The 12,268-nt window shown below is 44.7% G+C and overlaps 1 non-coding gene across 1 annotated transcript; it reads left to right on the top strand.

The window, feature by feature from the left end:
- The first annotated feature begins 5,804 nt into the window (after positions 1–5,804).
- LOC111536350 lies at positions 5,805–5,908 on the top strand. Its single transcript, XR_002729712.1, has one exon. It is a non-coding gene; the product is annotated as a small nucleolar RNA U13 (small nucleolar RNA).
- Positions 5,909–12,268: the final 6,360 nt, after the last annotated feature.

Here is a 12,268-nt window from a genome sequence, read left to right as displayed (position 1 = left end):
ACCAAGCACATGAAACATATATCTTTGTTTCATTTAATTGTCCCAATGGGAATTATCCCCATTCTACAGATGAAGCCACTGAGGCCTCAAGGCTCAGAGAGGTCGGGTATCTTCTCTCAGGCCAAGGAGATGGCAGAGCTGGGCCTGGAACCCAGTGGTCCTAACCCCTAGCCAAGTCTTCTCTCCAACACACTTTCCTGCTTTCTGGTCTCACAGCTCCCTCAAGAGCTATTTCTATTGAATCCAGTTCACAAGTATTTGCAGAGCTCCTCTGTGAGGTGGGCAGGTGTGGCAGGCTTCAGGTGAAGTTGCAAGCATCTCTGGGTTTTTGGGTGGGGGATCCTGAGAGAAGTATGTTAGGAGTGTGAGTAGTATGATGGGCTGAAAGTGGAGGGGAGGGACACTAAGATCAGAGCCATCAATCAGAAACAGGTCCCTGAAGGCAGACCGTCAGGACGACAAGGATCTTGGGCAAAGGCCCATCAAGGCAACTGTCAAGTTCACAGAGAACGTGATAACAGGCCTCTCTGCTATCTCCCTCTTCTGGTGCCAGATGCTCATGAACTTGACCTCACCTTTCTGGTTTTGTCTTGTTTATTGTCCCCACTGCACTGCAAGGACCTCCCCTCCCCCTACCACGCCCCTCTTTGTCGGTTCCCTCTTCCAGGAATAGGTGGCCAGGGTAGTACCAGGACCCAGAGAGGAGCTATGAATTCCAGGCTCTTATTTCCTTCCCCAGCTCCCTTTGCCTCTGGAACACCTAAGTGCTTTCTGCGACAAGCTCTCTAAATGATTGAAACTTTCTCCCAAATCAGCACTTTTTCATGCTACATTAGCATTTATTGGTTTGATATTTACATTTGGCAAAGGAGCACCCAGTCGCTGGGTCCCTGGGAGCACACACCATCAACTGAAACAGACCCTAATTGCCATTCATTCCCCTCCCTTCATCCCCTCAGCCCCGCCCCCATCGGCCATCTGCTTTGTCCTCCCCCCACCCCCAGTCCAGTAAAAGAAAGTTCTGAAGGGGTTATCTTTACAGACCAAAAGTTCTGCTGATAAACAGGGGCCCTGCAGAGAGGAGAGAGGTATTCCCTACACAGAAGTCCTGGCAGGACCGATCTGAATTTGCATTGCAGTAATGCATATGCATTATAGCTCTCTTTGGAGTATAATTTCCTTGAGGGCAGGAATCTATTTTGGTTCTTTGAATTTTTCCACATCCCCCTCCAAGACCAAGGATCAAGCTGTCAGAGGCGTTTGAACCAGAGCAACTCCATGTTGAATAGGGGCTGGGTGAAATAAGGCTGAAACCTACTAGGCTGCATTCCCAGACGGTTAGGCATTCTAAGTCACAGGATGAGAGAGGAGGTCAGCACAAGATACAGGTCATGAAGACTTGCTGATAAAACAGGTCGCAGCAAAGAAGCCAGCCAAAACCCACCAATACCAAGATGGCAACGAGAGTGACCTCTGGTCCTCCTCACTGCTACACTCCCACCAGCACCATGACAGTTTACAGATGCCATGGCAACGTCAGGAAGTTACTCTATATGGTCTAAAAAGAGGAGGCATGAATAATCCACCCCTTGTTTAGCATATATCAAGAAATAACCATAAAAATGGGCAACCAGCAGCCCTGGGGCTGCTCTGCCTGTGGAGTAGCCATTATTTTATTCTTCTACTTTCTTTTTTTTTTTTTTTTGGGACTGCAGGCGCCCGCCACCTCGCCCGGCTAGTTTTTTGTATTTTTTAGTAGAGATGGGGTTTCACTGGGTTAGCCAGGATGGTCTCGATCTCCTGACCTCGTGATCCGCCCGTCTTGGCCTCCCAAAGTGCTGGGATTACAGGCTTGAGCCACCGCGCCCGGCCTATTCTTCTACTTTCTTAATAAGCTTGATTTCACTTAGCTCTATGGACTCACCTCGAATTCTTTCTTGAGCGAGATCCAAGAACCCTCTCTTCGGGTCTAGATCAAGAACGCTTTCCGGTAACAAAGCTAGGCAAATAGTAGATTCTGTAAGAGCATTTGTCTACTCTGAAATTAGTAGAAAGTTCCTCCCTCCCTCTCTCTGGCAGCTGCAGTGAAAGACAGTGAAGGAATTATCTGGGAATCACGAGGAGAATGGAGACCACATGGAAAGGAGGTAAGTTCTCCCTTTTCCCTTTCAAAATCCCCTACAGATTTGACCAAGGAGCCTAGGCCTGCAAGGTTGTGGTGGAGGGAGGAAGTGGTGTGGTAATGTGGTTAGAGTTCAGCTAGAACTGGCTCCAAAAGTCGGCGTTGCTGTGTGACTAGTGCTGGGCTGTTTACTCCACCTCTCTGGGCCTCAGTTTCCTTTTTGGTAAAATCACGCTTCCGATCTTTTCTTTCCTCATGGGCTGGTGGTGAAGATGAAGTGAGATCAGGCATGTATGTAATGGGCTTAGGGCACCCTGCCAGGCACACAATAGGCTTAGGAGATGGTGGTTCCTGGTATTTCTTCAGACTTTTGGGCCCCATGCCTTGTGAGAGTGGAGTCCTAAGTGTACATTATAATTCCCGAGGGTGTCTCAGTATATTTATGCTGTCCCCTGTGGTTTTGAAGGGCAGGCTGTCACATCAGCCTCAGAGCCTTGCTACTCAAAGTAGGGTCTGCAGATCAGCAGCAGCAGCCTCACCATCACCCAGGGGGCTGTTAGAAAGGCCCACTCTAGACCTGCTGAATCCAAATCTGCATTTTAAGAAGATCCCTCAGTGACTCATAAGCACATTAGACTTTGAGAAGCACTTTAGAAACCCCCCTGTGAGATATGCAATGTGGAAATGACTACTCCCAATTTGAGGATGCAAAAATTTCCTCAAAGAATTGATGACGTTCTTTCCCCAATCCCATGAACATCTAGAAGAGAGAAGAGGGTTTGTGACTCCTTTGTGTCCTGGAAACTTCTCTCTACCCATAGTTCTTCCCTGAAGGCTCAGCACACTCCAGTGAAAGGCAGAGATGAGTGGGCAGAGACTAGGGTTTCATCCGCAGTCACATATCCAGGAAGGGGTCAGGGATGCCTGCCGGCTGTCTGTATCTGGAGTTCACCAGGAGGAGTTTGGGATATTGGCCTATCGGCTTGAGTTGGGATAACAGGAAGGCAGGAGAAAATGTCTTGTCAACAGACACAAACATTCTTTTGTTAAAATAGGATTTTCAAAAAGTTTAAAAAACTTGACTCTCATGCAAATGTAAAATGACCACACGTCAAAGATTTGATTTAGCTCATTAATTAATGAAGAAACCTGTAAGATGTTAAAACTTATACCCATGAGAATGGGAGGAACTAGTATTTATAGGCAATTTAATAGAAGAATGTTAGGATGAGATGGCTGGATTGGAAATTATTTGCATTTCTATCGGACAAAAATGTGAGCGTTAACCTCTGTCCCTACAGGGGCAATCAAGAGTGCAAGCCCAGCTTTGCACTGCAAGAACACCCAATAATCTCTTTTGCCTATTCCAATTTGGGATAATTTTTTCTGACACTACCCTCTGCTAGTCCTTGAGAATCTGGAAATAGCTGTTACTTGAGAATTACCCTTGGAATGGAATGTGGGCCTTGAAAGAAAGGGGGAAAGAAAAGATGAACAAACCCCTCTTCTACCAGATCTGGAGTGTGTGCTTCCCTGTCTACCTTCCCTGGGTCCTTCGGAGCACGGTGCAACTGCATGAGCTGGCATCATGCAGAGGGGAATGATGGCTCACAGGAGGGAGACAAGGCAGCCTGCTCCTGACTCCTATTCTCTGTAACCTTGGCTGTTGCACAGAGGGAGATGATGTATCTGCAAACATATGCAGCCTTGTCCAAAATATTTTCCCCTCCTATGTAGTTCTTGCCAATATTGTTAATCTGTGGGTTGACTTCAGACCAAAATAAATCTCCGGGCCCTGGCCACCAGCTAGCTAATTTTACTTTGTAACCAGGGAATAGAAAGTGCGGGCCCTCAGCCGACCATTCTGTGTTTATTTTGTTTTCTCTCTGCTGCACTTTAAAAATCACATTTGGAAAAGTAGACCCTTTATGCAAAAGAACAGCCACTGAGAGAAACAGCAACAGAGATGGATGGATTAAAAACGGCAAGTTCTATCATCGCCACCCCCCGTCCCCCCACATACTTTTCTCTCTTTTCAGGATTCTGATGGTGCCCGTTGGCTGCTTCCGTGATGTCTGGAGTTGCAAAATGTGCCAGAAAGCAGAAGGATACACCGCCATTCAGAGAGGATTTTCTTAGGGACTTGAAGAAATTGACCTCGAAATTTCAGTAAATGAGAGGACTGTGGCTGGCCTGTATCTTTGGCACTGGGTACATTCTGTCATTCTTGTTGTACCTACATAAGATAATTTAACTCTGGGTTCTCCCTGACTAATTCCAGGTGAAGTAAATGGGTAGACCCTTAACACTTCTGTGCCAGAAGGGACCTTGGAGGGCATCTAGTCCAACCTTGCCAGTTGAGAAGCAGGATTACCTAGTGGTTGGGAGCACAGACTTGACGCCACATAGTCCCAGTTTGAAACTGACTCCATCGCTTACTAGCAGTATGACCTTGGACAAGTTACTAACCTCTGCCTCAGTTTCCTCATCTGTAAGGTGGGGATGGCAATAATTGTCATTGCCTCATAGGACTCTAGTGGGGGACTAAATGAGTTAACACATGTAAAGCACCAAGAATGTGCAAAGCATACAATGAGCCCTTGATAAGATAAAGAAATGAGGCTCAGAGAGGAGGAGCAACCTCCCCAAGGTCACTCCGGGAATTGACAAACTGAATTGGATTCGATGAAAACAGAAAAGAGGTTATCACTTCTTGGAAATTTTGACTAATAACCGTTTTCTTTGCCTGTGTTACATCATCTTGGCCGAACACTTAGAGAGAACCCTAATGTGGAAGTCAGGGCAGTGCATTCTGTTGTGCGTGTAGCTCTCACTGACGGTGGCCCTAGTTTTGGGCTGGATGGTCTCCGGGATTCCTGTCGGTACTAACATCTTATAATTCAAAATCAGGGTCTGCACTCTCCATTCAAGCCAAGCCTGTCTTTTCCTACAACACTCTTTGCACTCTTTGTTTCCCCCTCCACCCCATCCCCACCATTTTCCTCTGACATTTTGCCCAACTGTATCTCACGGGCATCAACAACCAGTTTCCCTTTGGCTTTCTGACTCTGCCCCCTCCTCATTATTCCCTCCCCTTCTCTCCACCGCTGGGGCAATTATGGTCATCAACTGCCCCACACCTTAGCCTTGCAGTTGCCATATTTAAGTTGATTGTACATGATCAGTCTTGTAGGTTCTTGAAAGTTACCATGTTGGCAGCTTGAAAGTAGGGACTTCATTTATGCCTTATCATGACCCATTTTGAGGGCCTGATAGAGTGCCCTTGGCAAGGTTATCCTTTACAATTTGTTGACTGACTCCAAAACGATTTGAAATATTGGATGAAATATTATATTATCAAGATTCTATCGAGTACATTCAGTACAGCTGTCATTGACGTCCTTTGTTTGCAAGGAAGCGAGTATTGCCAAACTCTAAAACCCAACAAAAAGGATATTGTAGAACAATTATAATTTCAAACTTGAAAATGTCCTGCTGAGACACAGGAGTATGTTAGATACTTCTCCTGCCACCCTCCTTTCTCCTCAACCTCATCCCGCCCCACTCTCCCTAATATACAGGCCCAAGTCAAATTTTACATTACCACCTATTGGTGAAATGAGCCATTGCAGCCCAGCTCTATAAGACATCGTAAATGCCTGCATAACAGTGAGTAGTGTAGACCCTTTTATGGTTCATAAGCATATTGATTACATTTTCATGCTATTGTGTGAGATGAACCTCCCTCAAACCTTGTTATGATGTCAGCACATTATCCATCTGATGTGAAAAAAAAAATGGTGAGTGGAGTTTGAAATGCTGGGAGCTGAGAAGGTAGAGTCAGGTATGGCCCAGAGAAATATATTTTGGATTAGGCAGATCCCAAGGAAATAGTGAGGGCTAATAACAGAGGAAGTCCTAGAGTACAAAAGAAATGACTAAGCACTTTAGGGGCTGCAGAGGAAAAGTAAACAGCTATTTGGGGACACCAACTTCTGCACTGTATACTAATACTAGGGTAAATATAGCAAGGCCCAGTGTATATATAACAATGCAGATATAGCTGGCTGACCACCAATGTAATCCTGCCTTTCCCAAATCTTTTTTCCTAAAGTTGTTGGAGCCCAATTAAAAATTCTACATTGAAGACTAAGGGAAAAAGATGTTTCATTATAGAGCTGGGACTGATTGCATTTTCAAAAGGTGGCTGCAACAACATCCCACACACTTTTCTGCTGTATAATCTGCCACTCTTCCATCGAGTAGAGGAGATAATTTCTCCATTCCTTTGAATCTGAGTGAGTTCTGTGACTGTTTTTTACTGATAGAATGATGTAGAAGAGAGATTTTGTGATTTGAAAGGCGAGGTCACAGAAAGCCTTGCAACTTCCACCTGACCTGTCAAGAATGCTTGCTCTTGGGATACTCCCTCTTGGAACCCAGCCACTATGCTGTAAGAAGCCCAGTCTACATGCAGACACCACATATAAGGCATCGTAGTCAACAGCCACAGTTAAGTTCCCAGCTGGCAGCCAACTTTAACCACCAGTCTTGTGAGTGAGCCATCTTGGACATCCAGTTTGGTTAAACCTTCAGATGACTCCAGCCCCAGCTGACACCTGACTGCAACCACATAAGAAACCAGGAATGAAAATCCCCCAGCTGAGCCCAGTCAACTCATAGAACTGTGAGAGATAATAATAAGTTGTGGTACTAAGCCACTAGGATTGGGGCACCATGCAATAATAGGTAACCAAGACAGCAGCAACTTTAGTCAGACACATGAACCATGGGATGACACATAATTAGGTATATTTTTAAAAACTTGGATTCAGCTTTAGGTCTATGCATCCCCAACATAGAGAGGCACTATTTCAGTTCACATCTGCTGCCTCTGATCAAAACACTATCTTGTACTTCCAGAGAGAGAGAGAGTGCAAGTGTGTGTATTTGCTGACAGGCGTCCCCTTGTGTCCCCATCTGTGTGACTGGAGCTCAGTGTCTCTCACACATTCTAGTATGATACTTGGTGCCATATTTGCAGGTCCTGAGGTAAGAACCCATGCTGTTGTCTTCAGAGAGTTTCATGGGTTGGACTGTGCCATATATGGGCAAAAATCCACCCACACCTTTTCTTTTAATCACCTTTATGGATGTATAATTTACATATATACATTTTTCTTATTACTTTTTATTTATGTAATTTATTTATTTATTTTTTGAGACAAAGTCTCACTATCTTGCCCAGGATGGAGTGCAGTGGAGTGATCATGGCTCACTGCAGTCTTGACCTCCTGGGCTTAAGCAATCCTCCCACTTCAGCCACCTGAGTAGCTGGGACCACAGGCACACGCCACCACTCCTGGCTCATTTAAAACTTTTTTTTGTTTGTTTGTGTGGAGACAGGGTCTCACTATATTGCAGAGGCTGGTCTCAAACTCCTGAGCTCAAGCGATCCTAGTGCCTCAGCCTTCCAAACTCGGGGATTACAAGCATGAGCCACCATGTCTGGCATCCTTTGTGGATGTACAATTTACATACATACAATAATATGTACCTATTTTAAGTATACAATTTGATGAGCTTTGACAAACGTAGCCCATGAAACCACCGCCATAATCAAAGTATAGAACTTTTTTTTTTTTTTTGAGACAAAGTCTCACTCTTGTCGCCCAGGCTGGAGTGCAATGACGTGATCCCAGCTCACTGCAACTTCCGCCTCCCAGGTTCAAGCGATTCTCCTGCCTCAGCCTCCTGAGTAGCTGGGATTACAGGCGCCTGCCACCACACCCAGCTAATTTTTGTATTTTTAGTAGAGACGGAGGTTTCACTGTGTTTGCCAGGCTGGTCTCGAACTCCTGACCTCAGGCGATCCCCCCTCCTTGGCCTCCCAAAGTGTTTGGATTACAGGCATGAGCGACCGTGCCCGGCCTATAGAACATTTTAATCACCCCAGAGACGTGCCCCCTGTGCAGCCAGTTCCCTCCTCATCCCCCAGGCCCTGGCGAGCACTGATTTGCTTTGCCACCATCAATCAATTTTTGTCTTTTCTGGTATTTCATATGAGTGGAATCATATAGGATAGACTTTTATGTGACTACACACTATTTAGCATAATATTTTGAGGTTCATCCATGTTGTTGTGTATGTCTGTAGTTAATTTCTTTTTCTCACCGAATTGTAAAGCACTGTATGATATGTCACAATTTGTCTATTCATTCTCCTGTTGCTGGACATTTTGTTTGTTTATTGTTTGGGGCTACTATGAATAAAACTGCTATGGACGTTTATGTACAAGATTTTGTGGACATACGTTTTTATTTCTTTTGGGTAAATATCTAAGAGTGCTATTACTGGGTATATTAGTACATTTTCATACTGCTATAAGGAACTTCCCAAGACTGGGTAATTTATAAAGGAAAGAGGTTTAATTGACTCACAGTTCAGCATGGCTGGGGAGGCCTCAGGAAACTTATAATCATGGCAGAAGGGGAAGGGGAAGCAAGGCACCTTCTTCCCAAGGTGGCAGGAAGGAGAAGTGCCAACTGAAGGGGGAAGATCCCCTTATAAAACCATCAGATCTCTTGAGAACTCACTCACTATCATGAGAACAGCATGGGGGAAACTGCCCCCATGATTCAATTACTCTGCCTGGTCTCTCCCTTGACATGTGGGGATTATGGGGATAATGGGGATTACAATTCATGATGAGATTTGGGTGGGGACACAAAGCTTAACCATATCACTGGGTTATGTAATAAGTGTATATTTAACTTCATAAGAAACTGACAAATTGTTTTACATAAAAGTGAAGTATGAGAGTTCCAGTTACTCCATATTTTTATCAACACTTGACATAATCAGTCTTTTTACTTGTGGCATCCTTGGTGAGTGTAATGGCACCTCATTTGCCCATAGGTTTTTAACTGCCTACCCAACTAGGATGCCAGCAGGGACTGTTTTCACTGTTACATCCCCAGCCCCTGGAATAGCATGTAATAAATAATTTTGGAATGAATGGGTTCATGTCTCTGAGCTTCTGTGTTTTTCTGAAATATTGATTTCTCTAGGGAGTATGGTGCTCAAAGGACTTATGTACTTATAATTGTGAGAGACACTGTCAAAATGCTTGCTTTTTAAAAAATGCCGAACCAACTTACTCTCCCACCAACGCTGGTTATTGTAAATTGTTTACATTTTTCTGCCAATCAAACAAGTTAAAAATAGTATTTCATTGTGGTTTTAATTTTGCGTTCTCTTTATCATTGGACAAAATCAAGCATCTTTTTGTATGTTTACGGGTCTTTTATACTTCTTCATCTGTGATTTGTGTTCCTATATTTTGCCTATTTCTTATTAGACTATTTTTCTAATTAATTTATAGAAACTCTAAGCTTATTGGTGGTAGTAACATTTTGTCTGTGATGCATGTTGCAAACATTTTGTAGAGTGACAAGCAGAATGGTCCGGTGATGACTCCAGAACCTTTCTCATGTTACCTGCTTGAGATGAGAGCCCCTCGTTCCCCCTAGTTGGAGTGGCTGTGACAAACCCAAATTGTTCTGGACTGAGGGCTCTCCTTTTTCCAGCATGTTTGCTCCCATGTCCTGACTGTTTATTCCCTGTATGCAAAGCCACTCCAAGCTTACACAATTAAAAGATTGTGAACCAGGATGGGGAGGCGTGGGCCGCTCCCCTGGATCACAATGGGCTGTGCTTCATACTGCCGAGTGTTTACTTGAAAACTTCCCCAATAAAACCTGTTCCTTGTACATGGTGGCATTTACCTTTGTCTTCTCCAGGCAGTTTCTTCCAGTCTGTCATTTACTGTAGACATTGTTTATGCTTCTTTTTCATACACAAGGTTTTACTTTTTTTTTTAGAGAGACAAGATCTTGCTATGTTGCTCAGGCTTGCCTCAAACTCCTGGGCTCAAGCAATTCTGCCTCAGCCTCCCCAAGTAGCTGGGATTACAGGCACTTGCCACTACACCCAGCTTAAGATTTTGCTTTTATATAGTTAAATCTGTCAGTCTTTTCCATGACTTCTGGATTTCATGACTTGCCTAGGAAGGCTTTTCTCTCCCCAATAGTGTAAAAAATGATTTTGTATTTTTCTCTAGTACTTTTTGAGGTTTCTAATGTTTGGCTCCGTCGTCTGTCTGGAATACACTATTGGATGTGGGGATGCCCACCTTCCAGGGGTCAACAGCAATGTTTCTGTCCTTAGAGCTGATTGTAATGTTACTGTACTGCACATTTTGTTTATTGCTCTACGACATATTACATCAAAATTTAATGGCTAGGCCGGGCGTGGTGGCTCATGCCTGTAATCCCAGCACTTTGGGAGGCCGAGGCAGGCGGATCATGAAGTCAGGAGATCAAGACCATCCTGGCTAACATGGTGAAACCCTGTCTCTACTAAAAATACAGAAAAAAATTAGCCGGGTGTGTTGGCAGGTGCCTGCAGTCCCAGCAACTTGGGAGGCCGAGGCAGGAGAATGGCGTGAACCTGGGAGGCTGAGCTTGCAGTGAGCTGAGATCGTGCCACTGCACTCCAGCCTGGGCGACAGAGTGAGACTCTGTCTCAAAAAAAAAAAAAAAAAAAAAAAAAGAATTTAATGGCTTAAAACAAAACAAACATTTATTACCTCACAGTTTCTGTGGGTTAAGAATTCAGGAGCAATTTACCTGGGTGGTGCTAGCTCAGGGTCTCTCATGATATTACAGTAGGATGTTGGCTGGGGTTGCTATCATCTGAAGGCTTGACTGTAGCCAAAGGATTCACCTCCAAGATGGTTCACTTGCACAGCTCTTGGCAGGAGGCCTCAGTTCCTTACCACATGGGCATCTCCATGGAGCTACTTGAGCATCTTCACAATATGGCAGCTGGCTTCTCCCAGATAGGTTGATCCACAAGAGAACAGGGCCAAAGCCAAAAAGTCTTTGAAAATTCACCCTCAGAAGTCATACTCACCATTCCCACAACATCCTATTGGTGAGGGAAGGAATACACAAAGGCATGAATAACAGGAGGTGGGGATCAGTGGCCATCCTGGAGATGGGCTATCACATGTCATCACATGCATTGTCAGGCCAACATTCTTGACTCTGTGATTCTTGGCTGTGGGTCCAAAGTACACTCAAGAACGTGAAGAGTTATCAGATAACTACTCTAAATGTCTGAAGAGGAAATTGACAATTCTGGCTATGAACATATGGGCCCCAAAGACTCTTAATTTTGCTGTTTTTGAATCAAGGAGAAAGACACATTTTTTCAAGTGAATCAATCTGAGTGACAGATGGGGCCAAGGCTTGATCCCAGTGTTTCTGATACAAATTCTATGATCTCCTCCGCTCTCCTGCAAGCACTCATTGGTCCTTGCTAATTATATTGGTCAAAGTCCAGTCCAGAAAACAGAAACTACTCTAGGTATTTTGAACAGATGGGATTTAATGCACAAAATTATTTACACATATGATAGAAAAGCTGAAAAGGCAAACAGGAGACCGTGAGACAACCCAGAGATAAGTAACTGCAGGAAACTTCAATTACCCTAACGCTGGAAGGATTTCGCGAAGAGCCAGGTCACTGGAGCCCAGCAGCTGGGGTCAGCAGGCAGAAGCTAGAGATGCTGTGAGCCTGTCCACTGGGATCTGGGGCCACAGAGAAGCTCCAGCGGCTGAGGCCGAAAGCAAAGAGAAGAAATACCCTGGCTTTTCCCTTCCTCCTATCCTCCAGTCTCCTTCTAGTGCCTTCGACTGTTGAATGCAGCTAGACGCCAGGAAACATGTAGACAAAACGGAGAAGGGGAAGGGCAGGGAGGGGGCATCTGAGGGCATGAGGCCCAGGACTGGCATGCTGGTGTTGGGTGTGTGGCAGATCTTAGTTTTCCAAAATGACCAAACAATACTTCCAGCCCTACATGTTCGTTTAGAGCCATGACACTCTTCCATTGTGTCAGACCATTATTGAATTGTTATAAAGACATACCCGAGACTGGATGATTTACAAAGAAAAGAGGTTTAATTGGCTTGTGGTTCTATAGGCTGTACAGGAAGTATAGCAGCATCTGCTTCTGGGGGGGACTCAAGAAGCTTCCAATTATGGCAGAAGGCGAAGGGGAAGCAGGTGCATCACATCACA

The sequence above is a fragment of the Piliocolobus tephrosceles genome, chromosome 12, assembly GCF_002776525.5.
Source record: "Piliocolobus tephrosceles isolate RC106 chromosome 12, ASM277652v3, whole genome shotgun sequence".
Classification (NCBI taxonomy): domain Eukaryota; kingdom Metazoa; phylum Chordata; class Mammalia; order Primates; family Cercopithecidae; genus Piliocolobus; species Piliocolobus tephrosceles.
The sequence above is the reverse complement of the archived record's forward strand: the minus strand, read 5'-3'. Positions and strand labels throughout refer to the sequence as shown.